General features: G+C 48.1%; 1 protein-coding gene across 3 annotated transcripts in view; it reads left to right on the top strand.

Moving 5' to 3' along the window:
- LOC134909625 (glutathione S-transferase 3-like) overlaps positions 1–20,043 on the top strand; it is a 152,438-nt gene that overhangs the window by 26,177 nt on the left and 106,218 nt on the right. The window contains exon 1 of one of the 3 annotated variants that reach the window (XM_063916687.1): positions 7,764–7,886. The exons of 1 other annotated variant lie outside the window; for it this stretch is intronic. The gene's annotated coding sequence lies outside the window, so the exon portion shown is untranslated. Of the gene's footprint in view, positions 1–7,763; positions 7,887–20,043 lie in introns of those variants that run through there. One more of the 3 variants, XM_063916688.1, reaches the window with a different exon arrangement.

Raw genomic sequence — 20,043 nt, 5'->3', positions numbered from 1 at the left:
CCTGTCTTCAACAAGGTAGCGCACAGCACTGCAGCTGTGCGCCATTGCTCTCAGCACACTTCACACTCCGGTCACTGAGGGTGCAGGGCGCTGGGGGGGGGGCGCCCTGAGACGCAATAAAAACACCTTGGATGGCAAAAAATGCATCACATATAGCTCCTGGGCTATATGGATGAATTTAACCCCTGCCAGAATACATAGAAAAACGGGAGATAGGCTCCGCCCCCTTATCGGCGGCCTTATCTCCTCAGCACACTGGCGCCATTTTCCCTCACAGGTCCGTTGGAGGGAAGCTCCCTGGCTCTCCCCTGCAGTCACTACACTACAGGAAGGGTTAAAAAAGAGAGGGGGGGCACTAATTACGCGCAGTATTAAAGATACAGCAGCTATAAGGGGAAAAACACTTATATAAGGTTATCCCTGTATATATATAGCGCTCTGGTGTGTGCTGGCAAACTCTCCCTCTGTCTCCCCAAAGGGCTAGTGGGGTCCTGTCCTCTATCAGAGCATTCCCTGTGTGTGTGCTGTGTGTCGGTACGTTTGTGTCGACATGTATGAGGAGAAAAATGATGTGGAGACGGAGCAGATTGCCTGTAATAGTGATGTCACCCCCTAGGGGGTCGACACCTGAGTGGATGAACTGTTGGAAGGAATTACGTAACAGTGTCAGCTCTGTATAAAAGACAGTGCTTGACATGAGACAGCCGGCTACTCAGCTTGTGCCTGTCCAGACGTCTCATAGGCCGTCAGGGGCTCTAAAGCGCCCGTTACCTCAGATGGCAGATATAGACGCCGACACGGATACTGACTCCAGTGTCGACGGTGAAGAGACAAATGTGACTTCCAGTAGGGCCACACGTTACATGATTGAGGCAATGAAAAATGTTTTACACATTTCTGATAATACGAGTACCACCAAAAAGGGGTATTATGTTCGGTGAGGAAAAACTACCTGTAGTTTTCCTGAATCTGAAAAATTAAATGAGGTGTGTGATGATGCGTGGTTTTCCCCCGATAACAACTGATAATTTCTAAAATGTTATTGGCATTATATCCTTTCCCGCCAGAGGTTAGGGTGCGTTGGGAAACACCCCCTAGGGTGGATAAAGCGCTCACACGCTTGTAAGAACAAGGGCTCTACCCTCTCCTGAGATGGCCGCCCTTAAGGATCCTGCTGATAGAAAGCAAGAGGGCATCCTAAAAGGTATTTACACACATACTGGTGTTATACTGCGACCAGCAATCGCCTCAGCCTGGATGTGCAGTGCTGGGTTGGCGTGGTCGGATTCCCTGACTGAAAATATTGATACCCTAGATAGGGACAGTATATTATTGCCTATAGAGCATTTAAAAGATGCATTTCTATATATGCGTGATGCACAGCGGAATATTTGCCGACTGGCATCAAGTCTAAGTGCGTTGTCCATTTCTACCAGTAGAGGGTTATGGACACGACAGTGGTCAGGTGATGCGGATTCCAAACGGCATTTGGAAGTATTGCCTTATTAAGGGGAGGAGTTATTTGGGGTCGGTCTTTCAGACCTGGTGGCCACGGCAACAGCTGGGAAATCCACGTTTGTACCCCAGGTCGCCTCTCAACATGAGAAGACGCCGTATTATCAGGCGCAGTCTTTTCGTGGGCAAGCGGGCAAAAGGTTCCTCATTTCTGCCCCGTGACAGAGGGAGAGGAAAAAGGCTGCAGAAATCAGCCAGTTCCCAGGAACAGAAACCCTCTCCCTCTCAACATGAGAAGACGCCGTATTATCAGGCGCAGTCTTTTCGTGGGCAAGCGGGCAAAAGGTTCCTCATTTCTGCCCCGTGACAGAGGGAGAGGAAAAAGGCTGCAGAAATCAGCCAGTTCCCAGGAACAGAAACCCTCTCCCGCCTCTGCCAAGCCCTCAGTATGACTCTGGGGCTTTACAAGCAGAATCAGGCACGGTGGGGGCCCGTCTCAATGAATTTCAGCGCGCAGTGGGCTCACTCGCAAGTAGACCCCTGGATCCTTCAGGTGATATCTCAGGGGTACAAATTGGAATTCGAGACGTCTCCCCCTCACCGTTTCCTAAAGTCGGCTTTACCGATGTCTCCTTCTGACAGGGAGACAGTTTTGGAAGCCATTCACAAGCTGTATTCCCAGCAGGTGATAATCAAGGTACCCCTCCTGCAACAGGGAACGGGGTATTATTCCACACTGTTGTGGTACCGAAGCCGGACGGCTCGGTGAGACCGATTCTAAATCTAAAATCTTTGAACACTTACATACAGAGGTTCAAATTCAAGATTGAGTCACTCAGAGCAGTGATTGCGAACCTGGAAGAAGGGGACTACATGATGTCTCTGGACATCAAGGATGCTTACCTTCATGTCCCAATTTACCCTTCTCACCAAGGGTACCTCAGGTTTATGGTACAGAACTGTCACTATCAGTTTCAGACGCTGCCGTAGGGATGGTCCACGGCACCCCGGGTCTTTACCAAGGTAATGGCCGAAATGATGATACTCCTTCGAAGGAAGGGAATTTTAGTTATCCCTTACTTGGACGATTCCCTGATAAGGGTAAGATCCAGGGAACAGTTGGAGGTCGGTGTAGCACTATCTCAGGTAGTGTTGCGGCAGCACGATTGGATTCTCAATATTCCAAAATCGCAGCTGATTCCGACGACTCGTCTTCTGTTCTTAGGGATGATCCTGGACACAGTTCAGAAAAAGGTGTTTCTCCCGGAGGAGAAAGTCAGGGAGTTATCCGAGCTAGTCGGGAACCTCCTATAACCGAGCCAAGTCTCAGTACATCAATGAAATGGTTCTGGGAAAAATGGTGGCTTCCTATGAAGCAATCCCATGCGGCAGATTCCACGCAAGAACTTTCCAGTGGGACCTGCTGGACAAATGGTCTGGGTCGCATCTTCAGATGCATCAGCGGATAACCCTGTCACCAAGCACAAGGGTGTCTCTCCTGTGGTGGTTGCAGAGTGCTCATCTTCTAGAGGGCCGCACATTCAGGACTGGGTCCTGGTGACCACGGATGCCAGCCTGCGAGGCTGGGGAGCAGTCACACAGGGAAGGAATTTCCAGAGCTTATGGTCAAGCCTGGAGACATCACTTCACATAAATATCCTGAAGCTAAGGGCCATTTACAATGCTCTAAGCTCAGCAAGACCTCTGCTTCAAGGTCACCCGGAGTTGATCCATTCGGACAACATCACGGCAGTCACCAACGTAAACAGACAGGGTGACACAAGAAGCAGAAGGGCAATGGCAGAAGCTGCAAGGATTCTTCGCTGGGCGGAAAATCATGTGATAGCACTGTCAGCAGTATTCATTCCGGGAGTGGACAACTGGGAAGCAGACTTCCTCAGCAGACACGACCTCCACCCGGGAGAGTGGGGACTTCACCCAGAAGTCTTCCACATGTTTGTAAAACTCGACAAGTATTGCGCCAGGTCAAGGGACCCTCAGGCAATAGCTGTAGACGCTCTGGTAACACAGTGGGTGTACCAGTCAGTGTATGTGTTCCCTCCTCTGCCTCTCATAACCAAGGTACTGAGAATTATAAGATGGAGAGGAGTAAGCACTATATTCGTGGCTCTGGATTGGCCAAGAAGGACTTGGTAACCGGAACTTCAAGAGATGCTCACGGAGGATCCGTGGCCTCTACCTCTAAGAAGGGACCTGCTCCAGCAAGGACCATGTCTGTTCCAAGACTTACCGCGGCTGCGTTTAACGGCAGGGCGGTTGAACGCCGGATCCTGAAGGAAAGAGGCATTCCGGATGAAGTCATCCCTATCCTGATTAAAGCCAGGAAAGATATAACCGCAAAACATTATCACCGCATTTGGCGAAAATATGTTGCGTGGTGCGAGGCCAGTAAGGCCCCGACGGAGGAATTTTCAACTAGGTCGATTCCTACATTTCCTGCAAACAGGAGTGTCTATGGGCCTGAAATGGGGGTCCATTAAGGTTCAAATTTCGGCCCTGTCAATTTTCTTCCAAAAAGAACTAGCTTCAGTCCCTGAAGTTCAGACGTTTGTGAAAGGGGTACTGTATATACAGCCTCCTTTTGTGCCTCCAGTGGCACCTTGGGATCTAAATGTAGTTTGTGGGTTCCAAAAGTCACATTGGTTTGAACCACTTAAATATGTGGAGTTAAAATATCTCACATGGAAAGTGGTCATGCTGTTGGCCCTGGCCTGGGCCAGGTGCGTGTCAGAATTGGCGGCTTTTTCCTGTAAAAGCCCTCATCTGATTTTCCATTCGGACAGGGCGGAATTGAGGACTTGTCCTCAGTTTCTCCCTAAGGTGATTTTCAGCGTTTCACCTGAATCAACCTATTGTGGTGCCTGCGGCTACTAGGGACTTGGAGTACTCCAAGTTGCTAGACGTTGTCAGAGCCCTGGAAATATAGGTTTCCAGGACGGCTGGAGTCAGAAAATCTGACTCGTTGTTTATTCTGTATGCACCCAACAAGCTGGGTGCTCCTGCTTCTAAGCAGACTATTGCTCGTTGGATTTGTAGTACAATTCAGCTTGCACATTCTGTGGCAGGCCTGCCACAGCCAAAATCTGTAAAAGCCCATTCCACAAGGAAGGTGGGCTCATCTTGGGCGGCTGCCCGAAGGGTCTCGGCTTTACAACTTTGCCGAGCAGCTACTTGGTCAGGAGCAAATACGTTTGTAAAATTCTACAAATTTGATACCCTGGCTGAGGAGGACCTGGAGTTCTCTCATTTGGTGCTGCAGAGTCATCCGCACTCTCCCGCCCGTTTGGGAGCTTTGGTATAATCCCCATGGTCCTTACGGAGTCCCCAGCATCCACTTAGGACGTTAGAGAAAATAAGAATTTACTTACAGATAACTCTATTTCTCGTAGTCCGTAGTGGATGCTGGGCGCCCATCCCAAGTGCGGATTGTCTGCAATACTGGTACATAGTTATTGTTACCAAAAAATCGGGTTATTGCTGTAGTGAGCCATCTTTTCTAGAGGCTCCTCTGTTATCATGCTGTTAACTGGGTTTAGATCACAAGTTATATGGTGTGATTGGTGTGGCTGGTATGAGTCTTACCCGGGATTCAAAATCCTTCCTTATTGTGTACGCTCGTCCGGGCACAGTATCCTAACTGAGGCTTGGAGGAGGGTCATAGGGGGAGGAGCCAGTGCACACCAGGTAGTTCTAAAGCTTTACTTTTGTGCCCAGTCTCCTGCGGAGCCGCTATTCCCCATGGTCCTTACGGAGTCCCCAGCATCCACTACGGACTACGAGAAATAGAATTATCGGTAAGTAAATTCTTATTTTTCTGTGTAAAATGTTGGAGGGTATGCGAGTCTTACTGCATTCAAAATAGTACACTCATGTTGATGCAGAGATGGTATAAAAATTGGTATCCAGATGATAGGTCAACATGGATAAGGTCAGCATAATCAAAAAATCGACGTGACTTTTTTTAATTTTTGACTTTTTTCATACTTTACGATCCACGTGGCCTATGATTGGGAATAGTAACCGTGCCCGAAGCATGGTGAGCGAAGCGAGCCATGGGAGGTGACGCAGTGCACTTATTGGGGTTCTCGGTCACTTTACAAGGAGTAAACGACAACCCCAAAAAAAAAAAATTTGAGCTTTCCTGTGTCAACCTTTTTGTCATGTCAATCTTTTTCGGGTGTTGACCTTTTGGGTACAACTTAGACCGTCGACCTTTTTCTGATCAACTTAGACAGCCATACCCAGAGGCGGATTGGCCATAGGGTTTAGAGGGAAGATTCCAGGTGGGCTGACGCACCTGTGGGGCCTGTTTTGCATGAGGACATGTGGTCCTTTTTATAGACATAATGAATAAGATGCAAAATAATTTGCATATATGAAAATGACTTTGCCACTTAGCCTGTGATTGCAGATGATCTAGTTTATGCCCTGTGTGCCTGCTTGGCTGACATATAGGATTGAGTGAAAAGTGATTGGGATACGGTTGGTGTAATGGGTGGTCTTCAGTATGCCGACTGTCGGGATCCCGGCGCACAGTATACCGGTGCCGGAATCCCGACAGCCGGCATACCGACACTTTTTCTCCCTCATGGGGGTCCACGACCTGGAGGGAGAATAAAATAGCGTGGCATGCGTAGCGCACCACCGTGCCCGCAAGGGGCTCACTTGCGCTCGCCACACTGTCGGTATGCCAGCGGTCGGGCTCCCGGCGCCGGCATGCTGGTCGCCGGCATACCATACTACACCCGGTGTAATAAGCAAGAAAATGATATAGTTTCCTAAATTCTGAAGGTGTATCATATAATGTGCTCATAATATTTAATTTTATTTCTTTTTAACTTCCCCCTTGATGCTGGACATGCCCACTATCTGGAAAGTCTTGGGGGGAGGGTGCTGCTGCCATGGCCCATGGCTAGACCTTACACCTCTGGTGCTGCCCATGTGGGGTCACTAGTGCAAATTTTTCCAGGGTCGCTTTTTGGCCCTCATTCCGAGTTGTTCGCTCGGTAAATTTCATCGCATCGCAGCGATTTTCCGCTTAGTGCGCATGCGCAATGTCCGCACTGCGACTGCGCCAAGTAAATTTGCTATGAAGTTAGGATTTTTACTCACGGCTTTTTCTTCGCTCAGGCGATCGTAATGTGATTGACAGGAAATGGGTGTTTCTGGGCGGAAACAGGCCGTTTTATGGGCGTGTGGGAAAAAACGCTACCGTTTCCGGAAAAAACGCAGGAGTGGCCGGAGGAACGGAGGAGTGTCTGGGCGAACGCTGGGTGTGTTTGTGACGTCAAACCAGGAACGACAAGCACTGAACTGATCGCAGATGCCGAGTAAGTCTGGAGCTACTCAGAAACTGCTACGAGGTGTGTAATCGCAATATTGCGAATACATCGGTCGCAATTTTAAGATGCTAAGATTCACTCCCAGTAGGCGGCGGCTTAGCGTGAGCAACTCTGCTAAAATCGCCTTGCGAGCGAACAACTCGGAATGAGGGCCTTTGTTCCCAATCCGCCCCTGGCCATACCCATAAAAATTAGTTTTCATCAGTGGTTCTCAAACTGTGTGCTGTGGCACCCTCAGGGTACTTGTAGGGGTACCATGGATTGGTGGTCCATGACCAATTCAAATTATTTATGGTCAATGTAATAGTCAAAACCAGTGCTGGTAGCTGCCAATCATAAAATATGTGGATACACAGAACCAAAAACTGTCCCTTACCACATAACTGAACCTAAGGATGACATTATAGACAAAATAAGAAACTTGCCCTAGGGTTGCTGTTAAAAAAACTCTGATACTCTAGAGCGCCATAACTCAAAAAAGTTTGGGAACCACTGGCTGAAGGTATTGTAAAAACTAAGAGCACATATGTAAATGCAGAGACTAAAGGAATTCATCCCCTTCCCCCCCTAGTTTATGACAGAGTCTTCATCACCAATATGTGTATGCGCCTGCCCTGCAAATGTTACATAATTATGCAGGATCATTCTGTGTCAAGCTCTGCAGAAGTAGCATGTGTACCAGGTCCTACCAGGAATATGCATAATGGTCAATCTTCTTGAATATAACGGGACAGATCTGACTTGTTTTTATGCACTGCCCCACCCGTCATGTAACTTATCACACTTCACTTGGGAGACAGTTGGTTTTTCAAGTTTTTTTGTTGTTGCAGCCATCAGTACTGAACTGTGCCCCATAAGGGGAAGGAGAGAGAGTGGGAGGCAGGGCAGGGGGCGGGAAATCCTGCTGGCGATCAGATTAACTGTGTATCTGCTGGCTGGACTCAGTCACTGTGTTCAGCAGCCATCTCCCTTCAGGTCAGAACTTAAGCAGAGGAAGACACCTGTACAGCAGCTGCCAGGAAAGTGTCAGAGTGCAAGCAAACTATTCCTTCCCAGGAAGCTACTGAGGTGAGTGTGTGAGGGTGAAGTTAGCTCCCACGTCAGCCAGCTTCTTATTAATGCTCCAGCTCTCTTATTTAGAACATGTAATTTTAAAACAATTAAATATTAAGTTAACATTGTATAAACAGCAATGCTTGCACCTTACACCAATTTCAATTGTATTTTGCCTTGCCCAACAAGGTTTTGTGCATGAAATAGGGTAGCAAAGTGGGCCCAGCCACCAGATTCTATCATTTTGCTGTAGATGTGCAAGTATTAAACCCACAGAGGGTGGCCACTTACAGTGCATGTTGGATGCATGAGATATTTGTGATTTTTGTTCCCCCTAAAAAGCACTCTGTTACAAGTTGATACAAGATTGATAACAGCTTCCACACTTGGGATAAGTGTGCAGATACTTGTTTTATTGGTTTCAATGATCTCTTGCTATTCCTGAAACTAGATATCAGAATTAAAACTTAGATTAACAAAATTGCCCCTGCGTGCCACCACAAAACTCCAAACTGGTGCTCTGAATTATGCAGCGCTGTACAGAGTATACCAGTCATTCACAGTCCCTGCAAAATAGGAGCTTACAGTCCACATTCTCATACCTCCCAACATGACCCTCTCCAGGAGGGACACAATGCTCTGTTCCTGGACTTCCCTCTTAATGTATGATTGCCCTCACCTGTGCTGAAACACCTTTCTTATCAATTTACCGGTTCAAAACAGGTGATGGTAATCATACTTTCTCTGACGTCCTAGTGGATGCTGGGAACTCCGTAAGGACCATGGGGAATAGCGGCTCCGCAGGAGACTGGGCACAAAAGTAAAAGCTTTAGGACTACCTGGTGTGCACTGGCTCCTCCCCCTATGACCCTCCTCCAAGCCTCAGTTAGATTTTTGTGCCCGGCCGAGAAGGGTGCACACTAGGGGCTCTCCTGAGCTTCTTAGTAAAAGTTTAGTTTTAGGTTTTTTATTTTCAGTGAGACCTGCTGGCAACAGGCTCACTGCATCGAGGGACTAAGGGGAGAAGAAGCGAACTCACCTGCGTGCAGAGTGGATTGGGCTTCTTAGGCTACTGGACACCATTAGCTCCAGAGGGACCGAACACAGGCCCAGCCTCGGAGCTCGGTCCCAGAGCCGCGCCGCCGGCCCCCTTACAGAGCCAGAAGCAAGAAAAGGTCCGGAAAAATCGGCGGCAGAAGACATCAGTCTTCAACAAGGTAGCGCACAGCACTGCAGCTGTGCGCCATTGTTACTCAGGCACACTTCACACTCCGGTCACTGAGGGTGCAGGGCGCTAGGGGGGGGCGCCCTGAGCAGCAATGTAAAACACCTTGGCTGGCATAAATACACCACATATAACCCCCAGGGCTATATGGATGTATTTTAACCCCTGCCAGAACTCACCAAAAAAGCGGGAGAAAAGGCCGCCGAGAAGGGGGCGGAGCCTATCTCCTCAGCACACGGGCGCCATTTTCCATCACAGCTCCGCTGGAAGGATGTCTCCCTGACTCTCCCCTGCAGTCCTGCACTACAGAAAAGGGTAAAAAAGAGAGGGGGGCACTAATTTGGCGCAGTTTTTATACTAACAGCAGCTATAAAGGGAAAAGCACATTTTATAGTGGTATTCCTGTGTATATATAGCGCTCTGGTGTGTGCTGGCATACTCTCCCTCTGTCTCCCCAAAGGGCTAGTGGGGTCCTGTCCTCTATCAGAGCATTCCCTGTGTGTGTGCGGTGTGTCGGTACGATTGTGTCGACATGTTTGAGGAGGAAAATGAGATGGAGGCGGAGCAATTGCCTATTATACAGTTGTCACCCCCTAGGGAGTCGACACCTGAGTGGATGAGCTTATGGAAGGAATTGCGTGACAGTGTCAGCTCTTTACGACAGACAGTTGACGACATGAGACAGCCGGCTACTCAGCTTGTGCCTGTCCAGGGGTCTCAAACGCCATCAGGGGCTTTAAAACGCCCGTTACCTCAAATGGCAGACACAGACACTGATACTGACTCCAGTGTCGATGATGAGGAGACAAACGTGACTTCCACTAGGGCCACACGTTACATGATTGAAGCAATGAAAAATGTATTGCATATCTCTGATAATACAAGTACCACTAAAAAGGGTATTATGTTTGGTGAGAAAAAACTGCCTGTAGTTTTTCCTGTGTCCGAGGAATTAAATGAAGTGTGTGATGAGGCGTGGGTTTCCCCCGATAAAAAACTGATAATTCCTAAAAGGTTATTGGCATCGTACCCTTTCCCGCCAGAGGATAGGGCACGTTGGGAAACACCCCCTAGGGTGGATAAAGCGCTCACACGCTTGTCTAAACAGGTAGCACTACCCTCTCCTGATACGGCCGCCCTAAAGGAACCTGCCGATAGAAAGCTGGAGAATATCCTAAAATGTATATACTCTCACACGGGTGTTATACTGCGACCAGCAATCGCCTCAGCCTGGATGTGCAGTGCGGGCCTGGCGTGGTCGGATTCCCTGACTGAAAATATTGATACCCTAGATAGGGACAGTATATTACTGACTATAGAGCATTTGAAGGATGCATTTCTATATATGCGTGATGCACAGAGGGATATTTGCCGACTGGCATCAAGAGTTAGCGCGCTGTCCATTTCTGCAAGAAGAGGTTTATGGACGCGGCAGTGGTCAGGTGATGCGGATTCTAAAAGGCACATGGAAGTATTGCCTTATAAGGGGGAGGAGTTATTTGGGGTAGGTCTATCAGACCTGGTAGCCACGGCAACTGCTGGAAAATCCACATTTTTACCCCAGGTAGCTTCTCAACCTAAGAAGACTCCGTATTATCAGGCGCAGTCCTTTCGGCCCCATAAGGGCAAGCGGGCAAAAGGCGCCTCATTTCTGCCCCGTGGCAGAGGGAGAGGAAAAAGGCTGCAACAAACAGCCAGTTCCCAGGAACAAAAGCCCTCTCCCGCCTCCGCAAAGTCCTCAGCATGACGCTGGGGCTTTACAAGCGGACTCAGGCACGGTGGGGGCCCGTCTCAAGAAATTCAGTGCGCAGTGGGCCCACTCGCAAGTGGACCCCTGGATCCTTCAGGTGGTATCTCAGGGGTACAAATTGGAATTCGAGACGTCTCCCACTCGCCGTTTTCTAAAGTCTGCTTTACCAACGTCTCCCTCAGACAGGGAGGCAGTATTGGAAGCCATTCACAAGCTGTATTCCCAGCAGGTGATAATCAAGGTACCCCTCCTACAACAGGGAAAGGGGTACTATTCCACACTATTTGTGGTACCGAAGCCGGACGGCTCGGTAAGACCAATTTTAAACCTAAAATCCTTGAACACTTACATACAAAGGTTCAAATTCAAGATGGAGTCACTCAGAGCAGTGATTGCAAACCTGGAAGAAGGGGACTATATGGTGCCTCTGGACATCAAAGATGCTTACCTACATGTCCCAATTTACCCTTCTCACCAAGGGTACCTCAGGTTTGTGGTACAGAACTGTCACTATCAGTTTCAGACGCTGCCGTTTGGATTTTCCACGGCACCCCGGGTCTTTACCAAGGTAATGGCCGAAATGATGATACTCCTTCGAAGAAAGGGAGTTTTAGTTATCCCTTGGACGATCTCCTGATAAGGGCAAGATCCAGGGAACAGTTGGAAGTCGGAGTAGCACTATCTCAGATAGTGCTGCGCCAGCACGGTTGGATTCTCAATATTCCAAAATCGCAGCTGATCCCGACGACACGACTTCTATTCCTAGGGATGATCCTGGACACAGTCCAGAAAAAGGTGTTTCTCCCGGAGGAGAAAGCCAGGGAGTTATCCGAACTAGTCAGAAATCTCCTAAAACCAGGCCAAGTCTCAGTGCATCAATGCACAAGGGTCCTGGGAAAGATGGTGGCTTCTTACGAAGCAATCCCATTCGGCAGATTCCACGCAAGAACCTTCCAGTGGGATCTGCTAGACAAATGGTCCGGGTCACATCTTCAGATGCATCAGCGGATAATCTTGTCACCAAGGACAAGGGTGTCTCTCCTGTGGTGGTTGCAGAGTGCTCATCTTCTAGAGGGCCGCAGATTCGGCATTCAGGACTGGGTCCTGGTGACCACGGATGCCAGCCTGAGAGGCTGGGGAGCAGTCACACAGGGAAGAAATTTCCAGGGCTTGTGGTCAAGCCTGGAGACATCACTTCACATAAATATCCTGGAGCTAAGGGCCATCTACAATGCTCTAAGCCTAGCAAGACCTCTGCTTCAAGGTCAGCCGGTGCTGATCCAGTCGGACAACATCACGGCAGTCGCCCACGTAAACAGACAGGGCGGCACAAGAAGCAGGAGGGCAATGACAGAGGTTGCAAGGATTCTTCGCTGGGCGGAAAATCATGTGATAGCACTGTCAGCAGTGTTCATTCCGGGAGTGGACAACTGGGAAGCAGACTTCCTCAGCAGACACGACCTCCACCCGCGGGAGTGGGGACTTCACCCAGAAGTCTTCCACATGATTGTGAACCGTTGGGAAAAACCAAAGGTGGACATGATGGCGTCCCGCCTCAACAAAAAACTAGACAGGTATTGCGCCAGGTCATGGGACCCTCAGGCAATAGCTGTGGACGCTCTGGTAACACCGTGGGTGTACCAGTCAGTGTATGTATTCCCTCCTCTGCCTCTCATACCCAAGGTACTGAGAATCATAAGAAGGAGAGGAGTAAGGACTATACTCGTGGCTCCGGATTGGCCAAGAAGGACTTGGTACCCGGAACTTCAAGAGATGCTCACAGAGGACCCGTGGCCTCTACCTCTAAGAAAGGACCTGCTCCAGCAGGGACCCTGTCTGTTCCAAGACTTACCGCGGCTGCGTTTGACGGCATGGCGGTTGAACGCCGGATCTTGAAGGAAAAAGGCATTCCGGATGAAGTCATCCCTACCCTGATCAAAGCCAGGAAGGATGTAACCGTACAACATTATCACCGTATTTGGCGTAAATATGTTGCGTGGTGCGAGGCCAGGAAGGCCCCTACAGAGGAATTTCAACTGGGTCGTTTCCTGCATTTCCTGCAAACAGGACTGTCTATGGGCCTGAAATTAGGGTCCATTAAGGTTCAAATTTCGGCCCTGTCGATTTTCTTCCAGAAAGAACTGGCTTCAGTTCCTGAAGTTCAGACGTTTGTCAAGGGGGTACTGCATATACAGCCTCCTTTTGTGCCTCCAGTGGCACCTTGGGATCTCAATGTAGTTTTGGGGTTCCTAAAATCACATTGGTTTGAACCACTCTCCACTGTGGACTTAAAATATCTCACATGGAAAGTGGTAATGCTGTTAGCCCTGGCTTCAGCCATGCGTGTCTCAGAATTGGCGGCTTTATCCTATAAAAGCCCTTACCTAATTTTTCATACGGACAGGGCAGAATTGAGGACTCGTCCTCAATTTCTCCCTAAGGTGGTTTCAGCGTTTCACTTGAACCAGCCTATTGTGGTACCTGCGGCTACTAGGGACTTGGAGGACTCCAAGTTGCTGGACGTAGTCAGGGCCCTGAAAATATGTTTCCTGGACGGCTGGAGTCAGAAAATCTGACTCGCTGTTTATCCTGTATGCACCCAACAAGCTGGGTGCTCCTGCTTCTAAGCAGACTATTGCTCGTTGGATTTGTAGTACAATTCAGCTTGCACATTCTGTGGCAGGCCTGCCACAGCCAAAATCTGTAAAAGCCCATTCCACAAGGAAGGTGGGCTCATCTTGGGCGGCTGCCCGAGGGGTCTCGGCTTTGCAACTTTGCCGAGCAGCTACTTGGTCAGGGGCAAACACGTTTGCTAAATTCTACAAATTTGATACCCTGGCTGAGGAGGACCTGGACTTCTCTCATTCGGTGCTGCAGAGTCATCCGCACTCTCCCGCCCGTTTGGGAGCTTTGGTATAATCCCCATGGTCCTTACGGAGTTCCCAGCATCCACTAGGACGTCAGAGAAAATAAGAATTTACTTACCGATAATTCTATTTCTCGTAGTCCGTAGTGGATGCTGGGCGCCCATCCCAAGTGCGGATTGTCTGCAATACTTGTACATAGTTATTGTTACAAAAATCGGGTTATTATTGTTGTGAGCCATCTTTTCAGAGGCTCCTCTGTTATCATGCTGTTAACTGGGTTCAGATCACAGGTTGTACGGTGTGATTGGTGTGGCTGGTATGAGTCTTACCCGGGATTCAAAATCCTTCCTTATTGTGTACGCTCGTCCGGGCACAGTATCCTAACTGAGGCTTGGAGGAGGGTCATAGGGGGAGGAGCCAGTGCACACCAGGTAGTCCTAAAGCTTTACTTTTGTGCCCAGTCTCCTGCGGAGCCGCTATTCCCCATGGTCCTTACGGAGTTCCCAGCATCCACTACGGACTACGAGAAATAGAATTATCGGTAAGTAAATTCTTATTTTAAGAGAAAAGTTCAGGAGTTGAGCATTCTGTCCTTCATGGAGAGGGTCATGTTGGGAGGTATGCATTATCTCAGTTTGTCAAATATCCTGCACCAAAAATATTATATGCATAATTGGAAGTATGTGTGTTCTAGATGAAGGTCGACTAGAATGTGGGTCTAGTCCTGTGAGGTATACAATATAAACCATTTGCTGTGTATATTAAAACTGCAACATTGCACTGTATATGCATTATTGGAAGTATGTTTGTGATCTCTAAAGTTAGACTAGAATGTGGGTCTTTTGTCTAATGACTACATAAAATACCAGTGAGAATATGCAGCGATTATGAATGAATCGGATCTTTCTGCAAAGAAAACCAGTACCTTAGGAAAATTAGACTATAGTACAGGTTGAGTATCCCTTATCCAAAATTACACATATTTGGTTTCCCTGTATAACAAATAAAGTATCTAATATTTCCTGTAACGGGTGAGGGTGACTATCAGCATGATAGCGTACCCTCAAACTGTACCTTTTTGGCCGGTACAATATTTATTATTATATATATATATATATACATATATATATATATATATATATATATATATATATATATAATATATATATACATATATATATTTTTTTTTTTATAATGGTCTCCACCTGGCTTTTTTTTTTTTTTTATGGTCTCCGCAGGGGCTTTGTATCTGGTGCAACATCTCCGTAGTGCCATAGAGGTACATAGTATTGCTGCAGGTACTCCTTTATGTACTGAAGAATCACAAGTCCTGTATAAGAAAAGGATGCTCACAATATAGGATTTTCATATGAGGGCTTAATAACAATCATTTCAAACCATTTAAACTGGGCACACACCTATACAATTGTCAGGCTGTTTTTTTTTTTTCAGAATAATTTAAGAGTGTGTATGCATCTTCAATCATGTTTTATCTGAAGAAAACGGGTTGCATCTGAAGATTAGGTTTTATTGTGGTAAATATCAGATAAAAAGTATGGGCCTGATTCAGAGTTGTACGTAAAGCTGATGGTATTCGCATAAATCTGATGTTTACAGATCAACGCATGCACAGGATCTGCACTGCGCTTAAGGGTGTGTACACACGGTGAGATATTTTCTTTAGATTTTGACTTTATAGTTAAAATCGCAAGAAAAGTTAGTGCAGATCGCAAGGTGAAAGTCACCTTGCAATCCCGATTCGATCCCGATGCGCGGTCCCGCCAGGTCGGCATCGCAAGAAAAGATAGACTGTGCAGGCAAGTCAGTCCTTGCTAGATCGGTGTACTATCTAGTTCATCTCACATGTCAATTACATCTCACATAAGCCAAAATGGTAAACGCACATAGTCCATATCTCAAGAAAGGGTGGTCTTCAGTATGCCGACTGACTGGATCCCAGCGCACAGTATACCGGCGCCGGAATCCCGACAGCCGGCATACCGACACTTATTCTCCCTCGTGGGGGTCCACGACCCCCCTGGAGGGAGAATAAAATAGCGCACCGTGCCCATAGCGTGGCGAGCGCAGCGAGCCCGCAAGGGGCTCATTTGCGCTCGCCACACTGTCGGTAAGCCGGCGGTCGGCCTCCCGGCGCCGGTATGCTGGTCGCCGGGAGCCCGACCGCCGGCATACCATACTGAACCCCTCAAGAAAAGTTAGTCAAAATCGGTGGTGCTGGGCTCCGGGGAGTTCAAGGGAAATTGCAAGTGAAAATCGGGCATAGCAAGGATCTCACCATGTGTACACACCCTAAGCCAATCTCTCAGCAAATCTCGCAGTACCCCAAAGCCGCAGCATAATTACCATGCTATGACTGACTGGGGGAAGGCCTGCGTCTTAAGGTGTGTACACGGTGAGATAAATACTTTTGATTTTGACTATATAGTCAAAATCGCGTGGAACTAGTGTTCGGCAGCTTGCGATACCAATTCGATAGCAAGGCTATATAGACTGCAGGCAAGTCAATCTTGACTATTTAGTGTACTATCTAGTACAAATTATAGTAAAAATCAATGCTTCTGCGCTCTGGGGGAGTTCAAGGGAAATCGCATAGTCAAAATTGGCCATAGCAAGGATCTCACTGTGTGTATGCACCTTTAGAAGTACTAAGATGGGCGATGACTGCAACCATCACAACTGATGGTAACAATTGCAATCTGATGCTGCATCTTCAGATACAGCACTGATATCTGTGACATACTTACTGACTTTGTGGCTGCTCTCTCCGGGAGAGAGCAGCCACGTTGGCTCGGCAGGGGCGGGGCAGGGCAATGATGGGCAGAGGAGGCGGAGGCAGAACGGGGGTGGGACGGAGGCAGTACGGGGGCCTGGTTGGCAAGGCGTATTATTTAAGCCACACCCCCTGCTCTGTAATGCCGATATTACAGGCATTATACTGCATGGGGCGTTGCTATGATGACACAATTCAACAAGAGTCGCGTCATCGTCTGCCCGGACTGCCCACTTTACTCACTATGTGGGCGGCCGGGCAGGGGGGGACCGCAAAAATCGGGAGACTTGCCTGCTCTTCTGGGGGGGCGGGAGGGTCACTCGATTTTCGGGAGCCTCCCAGCCATTTCAGGCGAGTAGGCAAGTATGATCTGTGATACCGGCAGAAGGTGTCGTTTTTTTATTTTTTTTTATTTCGTAAGATGCCTCCTGTGGCATTAATATTTTTGCTCCTGCATCCAGGACATTCTGCCAATGCTCCTCCATCATGTGGCTTGCTACGTGTTCTTGTTAAAATTTTAAATCTTCAGCAGATGAAATACAGCCACGGGGGTATTGTAATAGGCCCCCCCCCCCCATCATCCTAAAATGAAAATCGGTACAAATTCAGAAACAGGGGTGTGTCCACACGTAAAGGGGGCTGCCATAGGATTCTGTAGGACAAGGGATACGCTGAAATCTGTACAAGGCCCCTTTTACCCGGTACAGACCATAAAAAAAAACAGTACTGTACTGGCCAAAAAGGTACAGTGGAGTAGTGGCGAAACTACCACCCCCGCAGTCACTGTGTAGGCTTGGTGGCGCAGGGCTGCGGGGGTGCCGCCGCTGATTCACTGCAGATTGACATGTGGACTAGCCGTCCGCATGTCAATCTGCTAAATGTCCCTCCCAAAATTGCCGCCGCCTTGGATGAGACATACTTGACCTCTAGCGTCTGACAGAGTTGGGAAGTGACGGGAGCGCTGGGACGTGTTGGCGGCCGCGGCAGCATTACACCCTTGGAATGAGCATAAAAACCCTTTGGTAATGAGCATTACACACCGCCTGGCAACGAGCAAGACACCCAGCTTTCCTGGCAACAAATATTACCCCCTGGTAACGAGCATGACACCCAGCACATGGAACCCCTTGGCAATGAGCATACACACCCCTGGCAACGAGCATGACACCCTGCGCACAAAACCCCTGGCAATGACCATGATACCAAGAGCATGAGTCCCCTGGCAACAAGCAGGTCAATCAAAAGTAATTGGAAACCTTACTATAGGGCATAATGTGTAATGGGCATTGCGGGGTGTGGCATAATGTATCACGGACATTGCAGGGTGTGGAATAAAGTATAATGGCATTGCGCGGTGTGGAATAATCTATAACGAGCATTGCGGTGTATCGTTTAATGTTTTACGGGCATTATGGTGTGTAGCATATTCTGTAATGGGCATTGCGGTGTGCGGCATAATGTTTCACAGGCATTATGGTGTGTAGCATACTGTATCATGGGCATTAAGGTGTGTGGCATAATGTACCGTGGGCATTGCGGTGTGTGGCATAATGTTTCACATGCATTATGGTGTGTAGCATATTCTGTAATGGTCATTGCGGTGTGTGGCATAATGTTTCACAGGAATTATTGTGTGTAGCATAATGTATCACGGGCATTGTGGTATGTGGCATTATGGTGTGCAGCATATTGTGTAATGGGCATTACGGTGTGTAGTATAATGTGTCACAGGCATTGCAGTATGTGGCATAATTACTATGAGTTGGAAAAATGGCAAATAATGTACGGGACATGAATCAGGATTTCCCCCCCCCCCCCCTTCCCTCACCTGTGGTGGCCAATGGTGGTCATTCAGAGTTGTTTGCTCGCTAGCAGTTTTAGCAGCCGTGCAAACGCTATGCCGCCTCCCACTGGGAGTGTATTTTAGCTTAGCAGAAGTGCGAACGAAAGGATCGCAGAGCGGCGGCAACGTTTTTTTTTTTGTGTTTTTTTTGTGTGCAGTTTTAGAGTAGCTCAATACCTACTCAGCGCTTGCAATGACTTCAGACTGTTCAGTTCCGTTTTTGACGTCACAAACATGCCCTGCGTTCGCCCAGCCACGCCTGCGTTTTTCCTGGCACGCCTATGTTTTTTCGAACACTCCCTGAAAATGGTCAGTTGACACCCAGAAACACCCTCTTCCTGTCAATCACTCTGCGGCATCCAGTGCGACTGAAAAGCATCGCTAGACCTTGTGTGAAACTACATTGTTCGTTGTAATCGTATGTCACGCATTGCGCCACACATGCATGCGCAGAAGTGCCATTTTTCCCCCCACATCGCTGCACAGCGAACGAATGCAGCTAGCGATCAACTCGGAATTACGACCAATGTCTGGGTGAGCAGGTTGCAAAACTGGGATATAAGGTAGTCTTTTCCGGTAAGGTCCTGCCCCTTGCAGTGAGGCCATGCCCCTTGCAGGGAAGTCACACACTCTTTTCTGGAATCTTTACTTTTCAAATGGCAATGGGGGAAGGGTCGCTGGAGACTTTTTTTTTTTTTTTTTTTGTCTTGGAGGAGTAAAATTTCTAGTTACGCCACTTAGTTGGAGGGTATGTATTCAGCACGGGTGGTATTTAGGTTGCAGGCTGTTGGGATCCCGGCGCACAGTATACCGGCTCCGGAATCCCGACACTTGGCATACCGACTCCTTTTCTCCCTCTTGGGGGTCCACAACCCCCCTGGAGGGAGAATAGATAGCATGGTGCCGGCATACCATACTACACCGTTCAGCACTACTGTAGCTGTGGCTGTGCGATGCTTATGGTTCTCTTCCTGTATGTTTGCTTATGGTGCTGTTAATTCAACCCTTTCCCAGCCCATTATGTTAATTGTGTTTACATTAGATATCAGAAAGTAGATTGTAATGGTATGTATGTACGAACTGGATCGGGACTTCCAAACGTAAATGACATTTAAGTATCATTGTACCAGTGTGTACTTAGTTTTATAAATAACTATACACACCCACCTATCTTATGTATCCATACAAAGGTATGCAGATAAATAGAGAAATACACTACTGATAAGATATCTGCAAATTATTGCAGTACTAAACTGGATCAAAAAATATTGCTATTAAGATACACACATTTCAGTAACAGAAAAGAGAGAGAGAATAACTAATTATAAACATGTAATTTGAATAACTTTTTTACTATTTGGTTTTAATTCACTAATTTCCAGTGCTAATCATAAAACATAGAATTTGACGGCAGTTAAGAACCACTTGGCCCATCTAGTCTGCCTCCGGGCCCACAAAGACGTTTGTTCCGGCCCACCCGCTTGTTTGTCAGCGAGACACGCTGCCGCTCAGTCCGGCGGCGGCGTGTCTCAGCTGTTAGGGCAGGGAGGAGAGCGCAGCTACTATGTCCGGCAGCGGCGTGTAGAATCTCAAACCAGCCGCCGGTTCATGAGCCAATCGGAGCTCGCAGACTGGCAGCTAATCAGGAGCCGCCGCTGCCGGTCCGCGAGCTCTGATTGGTTCACGAACGGGCGGC

Source organism: Pseudophryne corroboree, chromosome 4 (genome assembly GCF_028390025.1).
Source record: "Pseudophryne corroboree isolate aPseCor3 chromosome 4, aPseCor3.hap2, whole genome shotgun sequence".
Lineage (NCBI taxonomy): Eukaryota > Metazoa > Chordata > Amphibia > Anura > Myobatrachidae > Pseudophryne > Pseudophryne corroboree.
Note: the sequence above shows the minus strand (reverse complement) of the source record. Positions and strands in the feature narration are given on the sequence as shown.